A 7,085-nucleotide genomic window follows, 5' to 3' on the forward strand; every position below is an offset into this window, starting at 1 on the left:
ACAAAAAAACCCTAAAAACCAGCAAAAAAATGACTTAAATATAAAAAAAATCACAAAGAAAGAACAATACTGTATCCACATCTGAACCAAAGAGTAAAACAGTGAAATGAGGATTATTAAACATTAGGTCTCTCTCTTCTGCTAGGACATGACTGATCAACAAATCGATTTACTTACAGAAACCTGGTTACAGCAGGATGATTATATTAGATTAAATGAATCCACACCCCCGAGTTATTCTAATCATCAGGAACCTCGAAGCACAGGCCGAGGGGGCGGTGTGGCAGCAATTTTACGCACCAGCCTATCAATCAACCAAAGACCCAGACAGACTTTTAATTCATTTGAAAGCCTGATGCTTAGCTTTGTCCACCCCAGCTGTAAAACTCAGAAACCAGTCTTGCTTGTTATCATCTATCGTCCACCTGGCTCTTACAGAGTTTCTGTCTGATTTTTCAGACTTTTTATCTGATTTAGTGCTCAGTTCAGATGAAATAATTATTGTGGGTGATTTTAACATTCATGTAGATGCTAAAAATGACAGCCTCAACACAGGATTTAATCTCTTATTAGACTCAATTGGCTTCTTTCAAGATGTAAAAGAACCCACCCACCACTTTAACCACACTCTAGATCTTGTTTTAACATATGGAATAGAAACTGAACATTTAACAGTATTTCCTGAAAACCCTCTCCTGTCTGATCATTTCCTGATAACATTTACATTTACAATAATTGATTACACAGCAGTGGGGAGTAGACTTTATCACAGTAGATGTCTTTCTGAAAGCGCTGTAACTAAGTGAATATAATCCACCCACTGTTATCATCTTCAATGCCCTGTACCAACACAGAGCAGAGCAGCTACCTGAAGGTCGATCATCTTGTTAATAACTTTGCCTCCTCACTACGTACGACTCTGGATACTGTAGCTCCGGTGAAAAATAAGGCCTCAAATCAGAAGTACCTGACTCTGTGGTATAATTCTCAAACAAGTAGCCTAAATCAGATAACTTGTAAGCTGGAGAGGAAATGACGTGTCACAAATTTAGATCATCATTTAGCCTGGAGAAATAGTTTGTTGCTTTATAAGAAAGCCCTCCGTAAAGCCAGAACATCTTACTATTCGTCACTGATTGAAGAAAATAAGAACAACCCTAGGTTTCTCTTCAGCATTGTAGCCAGGCTGACAAAATGTCAGAGCTCTATTGAGCCAACCATCCCTTTAACGTTAACTAGTAATGACTTCATGAATTTATTTACAAATAAAATTTTAACCATTAGAGAAAAAATTACCAATAATCATCCCACAGATGTAATATTATCTACAGCTACTTTCAGAACCATTGATATTCATTTAGACTCTTTTTCTCCAATTGATCTTTCTGAGTTCACTTCAATAATTACTTCCTCCAAACCATCAACATGTCTTTTAGACCCCATTCTTACAAAACTGTTCAAAGAAGTTCTGCCATTAATTGATGCTTCAATCTTAAATATGATCAACCTATCTCTAATAATTGACTATGTACCACAGGCCTTCAAGCTGGCTGTAGTTAAACCTTTACTTAAAAAGCCATCTCTAGACCCAGCTGTCTTGGCTAATTATAGGCCAATCTCCAACCTCCCTTTCATATCAAACATCCTTGTTGTCAAACAGCTAACTGCTCATCTGCAGAGGAATGGTTTATTTGAAGAGTTTCAGTCACGTTTCAGAGCTCATCACAGCACAGATACAGCTTTAGTGAAGGTTACAAATGATCTTCTTATGGCCCTGTGCTTGTCCTGCTAGACCTCAGTGCAGCGTTCGATACTGTTGACCATAATATCCTGTTAGAGTGATTAGAGCACGCTGTAGGTATTACAGGTACTGCACTGCAGTGGTTTGTATCATATCTATCTAATTTTTGCATGTAAATGGAGAGTCCTCTTCGCACACTGAGGTCAATTATGGAGTTCCACAGGGTTCGGTGCTAGGACCAATTCTGTTTACATTATACATGCTTCCCTTAGACAGTATCATTAGAAGACATAGCATACATTTTCACTGCTATGCAGATGACACCCAGCTCTATCTGTCCATGAAGCCAGATAACACACACCAATTAGTTAAACTGCAGGAATGTCTTAAAGACATAAAGACCTGGATGGCTGCTAACTTTCTGCTTCTGAATTCAAATCAAACTGAGGTTATTGTACTCGGCCCTGAAAATCTTAGAAATATGGTATCTAACCAGATTCTTACTCTGGATGGCATTACTTTGGCCTCCAGTAACGCTGTGAGGAACCTTGGAGTCATTTTTGACCAGGATATGTCCTTCAATGCACATATTAAACAAATATATAAGACTGCATTCTTCCATTTGTGCAACATCTCTAAAACTGGAAATATCCTGTCTCAGAGTGATTCTGAAAAACTAGTTCATGCATTTATTACTTCTAGGCTGGACTACTGTAATTCATTATTATCAGGATGTCCAAAAAACTCCCTGAAAAGCCTCGCAAAAGTCCGTCTTAATTTTTTTTTCTCCCATGTCCCTGCGGAGTACCGTAGGTGACCAATGTTGGGCAAGTTACTTTGAAAAAATAATTAATTATAGCTATTAGTTATTTCTTCAAAAAAGTAACTGAGTTTTGTAAACAACAAAGGTATATGCAGCTATTTATCTAAAAATGCAGCCAAGGCTTCTTCTTTTTTTGAAATAAACATTTAAAACTATTTACAATCAGGTGTTCTGCATCAAATAAGATGCCACACAAATTATTTGTGCCACTCCAAAAAATAATTTTTGTCCACTATAAGACAGCGGACCCCACAGACCGGTACGGAATTGTTTGTTACCGGGCCACGAGAGTTGAGGCTCCGGTGTGAAATTCAGGGTTTTGATTGTTTTTAGCGTTATTTTTTTTGTTTTTTTATCATTTTAATCATTAACTTGGTGTCTCTCGTTCTTTTCCCTGTGTGTTTTCTTTTTTTTATTTGGTACCAGTACTGGTTTTATTTTGTTGTATTCATCCGCGACACCTTAAAGGCCAATCCGTGAAAATACTATCGGACATAAATCGGTCAATGGTGCAAAAAAGGTTGGGGACCACTGCTATAAGATAAAGGAGCACATCACAAGCCTGATACCTGCAGGCCTGACAAAAGGAGATGTATCACTCCTCCTGTTTTCCACCTGGAGACAGAGTTTACTTTATAACCTGCCTTTGGTGGCTTTTTGGCAGCAACTGTGACATTCAGCAGTCTCATTGTTCTGACACTACACACTGACTACACAACACACTAACTTTAGCATTCAGTCTCCATGAATCTGCAAACAGAGACACTCTCCAAGAAACTGTCTGACTGCCTCTTTCTCTGTCAGCTTATGTTTCTGCTTCAAGTGGTTATGTGTTCTACTCCGAGCCAAAACTCTGTTTATAGCAAAGTCTGTGTTTGTGCAGATCAGAGATCTTCCACTGCTAGAGCCTGTATTGGCTTGAAATACTGCCCCCTTCTGGCAGCATTTCATGTGACAGCAGAGATTCAGGTGATCTCTCCTGTTTTATCTCTCTCCATTGCTTCTCCAATGCATTCAGTGGCTTCCTCATAAACTGACATTTACAATAATGAATTATACAGCTGTGGGGAGTAGACTTCATCACAGTAGATACCTTTCTGAAAGTGCTGTAACTAAGTTTAAGAATAAAATTCTCCCACTCATAGCATCTTCAATGCCCTGTACCAACACAGAGCAGAGCAGCTACCTGAATGCTACTCCAACAGAGGTTGATTATTTTGTTAATAATTTTATCTCCTCACTATGTAGCTCCTCTGAAAAATAAAGCCTCAAATCAGAAGTACTTGACTCCATGCTATAACTCTCAAACGTGGACCTTAAAGCAGATAACTCGTAAGCTGGAGAGGAAATGGCTTATCACAAAAGAGATAGAAGATCATCATTTAACCTGGAGAAATAGTTTGTTGCTTCACTGATTAAAGAAAATAAGAACAACCCTAGGTTTCTCTTCAGCACTGTAGCCAGGCTGACAAACAGTCAGAGCTCTGCTGAGCCAACCATTCCTTTAACATTAACGAGTAATGGCTTCATGAAGTTCTTCACAAATAAATTTTAACTATTAGACCAATTATATATGCTTCCCTTTGGCAGTATCGTCAGAAGGCATAGCATACATTTTCACTGCTATGCCGATGACACCCAACTCTATCTATCCATGAAGCCAGATAACACACACCAATTAGTTAAACTGCAGGAATGTTTTACAGAAATAAAGACGTGGATGACCTTTAATTTTCTGGTTCTGGACAATAAACAGTACATTGCACAACAACTGAAACCAGCCCAATGAATGAACAGTGAACTGTGTCAGGGAACCCCCGATTTGATTTTCACCCAGGTGTCATTAACATACCTGAACCAATGACTTGGTGGTATTCCAGGGTAGGATAACAAAGCCCTCTTTTCCGCTTCTTCCACTTACAAGTCGGCCACAATGGTTGATATTGGGGAACCCATGTCACACCCATGTTTCTGTCTAATAACTTGTATGTGAAATTAGTGGAATTAAGACACAGTTCCTTTAAAATGTAAAAGAACCCACCCACTGTCACAGGCTGGGTCTCCGACCCAGCACTCTGAGTTTTCTTTGTATTTTTCTTGTTTTTTGATATGTTATTAGTTTTTGTGTTATTTCCTATTTTGCCTTTAGTTTAGGCAGTTATTGGTTATTGTTCCTGGGTTTTTCTATGTTTTGGGGTTTGGTATTTATTCATCACGTATTAGGTCTGTTAAGTTGTGTTGTCATGTTTAGTTTTAGTATTTCCTGTTTTATTCTGACAATGTCATGTGTTCTTTGTTAATTGTATTTAGCTTTTCTCTCCTGGTCCTGTCATTAGGTTTATGGCTGTCAGCTGTTTCCCCATATGTCTCCACTTCCCCTGATCACCTCATGTCTGTATTTAAGCCTTTTGTTTTCTTCATGCCATTGTCGGGTCGTTGGTTATTTTGACCTTAGTCTTAGTTTTCACCATAGTTATAGTTTTTGGTCTTAGTACCTTTAGTGTTTTGCCAGTTTGTTCTGGTTTCCTGGTTTATTCCCTGCCGTCATCTTAATAAAGCATCACCTTTCTGTTAAAACCTTACTACTCCTCGTCGTCATCTGCTTTTGGGTCCTGTTTCCACGCACATCGGCGCACCCCGCCGTGACACCCACCACTTTATTAACACTCTTGTTCTGACATACTGAATACAAACAGAATATTTAACAGTATTTCCTGAAAACCTTTTTTATCTGATCATGTCTTAGAAACATTTCACTTTACAATAATGAATTACACAGCAGTGGGGAATAGATATCATCACAGTAGATTTCTTTCCATAAGGGATATAACCATAGCTGGACTGGCCATCGAGCATACCGGGTATTTGCCCAGTGGGCCGATGGTGATTCTTCGTTTTTATGGGCCGATGGGTTTTGTTTTGTTTGTTTGTTTTGTAACAGTATAAACAATGAAAGGTGGTGGATTGGCCAGATGCTGGCCGGTGTGTAAAAATAACTCAGTTGTTTGGTGGTGGCTATGGTGGAGCTTTCACAGAGGCCAGCAGGTGGATGAGGAAAAGGGAAGGCAGGAGGAGGAGAGACCCGAGGCGGCCGCCGGTCCGAGTGTCAGGTGAACTGAACTTCAGGTAAGAAGTTATGACCTGCAGTCTATCTGGGTCAGATATAAATCAAGTTTAGTTGTAGCTATTTTCGTTGTGCTAACTTTTTACAATCAGTTACAATAACTCGTACTGCATACTAGCTAGCATGTCTGGGCGGGTGCTATGATGTTACTGATAGTGAACTATATTTTATTCATAAGGTTAGTTATTAGAGTTGCCAACCATCCCATAAAAAACGGAATTGTCCCGCATTCAGAGAAAATATTACGCGTTTCGTATTGAGCTAAAAAGGAACACAGTTTGTCCCGTACTTCAGCTAGAATGGAAAAAGACACAAAGCTGGAGTTATTCGGCTTCTTTACGCTGTCAGCTGCCTCTTCTTTGCTCATTCTTTCCCCCTCTCTCTCTCCTGTTGCTACTTCAATCATGAAACTGATCAATGATGAGCTGATCGGCTTTTCTCTCTTGTTTGTTTATCGCCCACTTTGTGCCAGAAAGAGGAAACCAGCGGATGTCGCCATAAACAACAGCAGCACGTTTAAGCTTGATCAGCTATTGTTAGAATTTATTTAATATTAATTTCTAGTATCAGCTGATGTTTGCTGGAGCCACAGCTGTAAAAGCTGCTGGTCATGATATCAGTTTGGTTATCTGGTAAAAGGGAAACATGAAGATGAAACCAGGAGAGGTCCTTACTGAATCATCAGAGCTGAACAGGTGATGGAGAAACAGGTTTACCTTTTAGGTGACATGAATGAATTGAAGGGAAGTTATGAACTGTTTCTGAGAGACAAATAACACCAGGATCCTTTTTTTTTATGTATCTAACAGCTGGTAACTGTGCAGGGGTGGGTCTAGCAAAGTTTTGCCAGGGGGTCAGGTAGGGCATTAACAGGGAAATGGGGGCACAAAGAAATACGTTTCTTTCTTATTCTCATTTAAAATGTCTCGCTTTGAATAAATAATTATCTGAATCTTACAACCAAAGTTTTTATCTGATGTAAAATGTATAGAAATCATACATATACCAACAAGACAGTGTACATCACTGTCACAACAGCGTTCGTTTTCATTCAAAGGCTTTATGGCTTTTCCTATAATACCTGGTGGGCCGGTCTCATCAAAATGCCTGGGCCAATTTTTTGTCCCAGTCCAGCCCTGGATACAACTAAGTTTAAAGATATAATTTATCCACTGTTATCTTCTTCAACGCCCTGTGCAAACACAGTGCAGAGCAGTGACCTGAACACTACTCCACAGGTTGATTACACTGTTAATAATTTTATTTCGTCACTGCCTAAAACTCTGGATACTGTAGCTCCTCTGAAAAAGAAAGCCTTAAAATTAGAAGTAATCGACTCCCTGGTATAACTTTCAAATGCACATCTTAAAGCAGATTGTCATAATCCTGGGCCATGT

At 39.2% G+C, this 7,085-nt stretch overlaps 1 long non-coding RNA gene across 1 annotated transcript; it reads left to right on the forward strand.

Annotated features, from left to right (window-relative positions):
* The first annotated feature begins 1,096 nt into the window (after window positions 1-1,096).
* On the forward strand, window positions 1,097-4,127 carry LOC120716319. Its single transcript, XR_005691867.1, has 2 exons — window positions 1,097-1,161; window positions 4,005-4,127. It is a non-coding gene; the product is annotated as an uncharacterized LOC120716319 (long non-coding RNA).
* Window positions 4,128-7,085: the final 2,958 nt, after the last annotated feature.

The sequence above is a fragment of the Simochromis diagramma genome, unplaced genomic scaffold, assembly GCF_900408965.1.
Source record: "Simochromis diagramma unplaced genomic scaffold, fSimDia1.1 OVJJ01000466.1, whole genome shotgun sequence".
NCBI lineage: Eukaryota > Metazoa > Chordata > Actinopteri > Cichliformes > Cichlidae > Simochromis > Simochromis diagramma.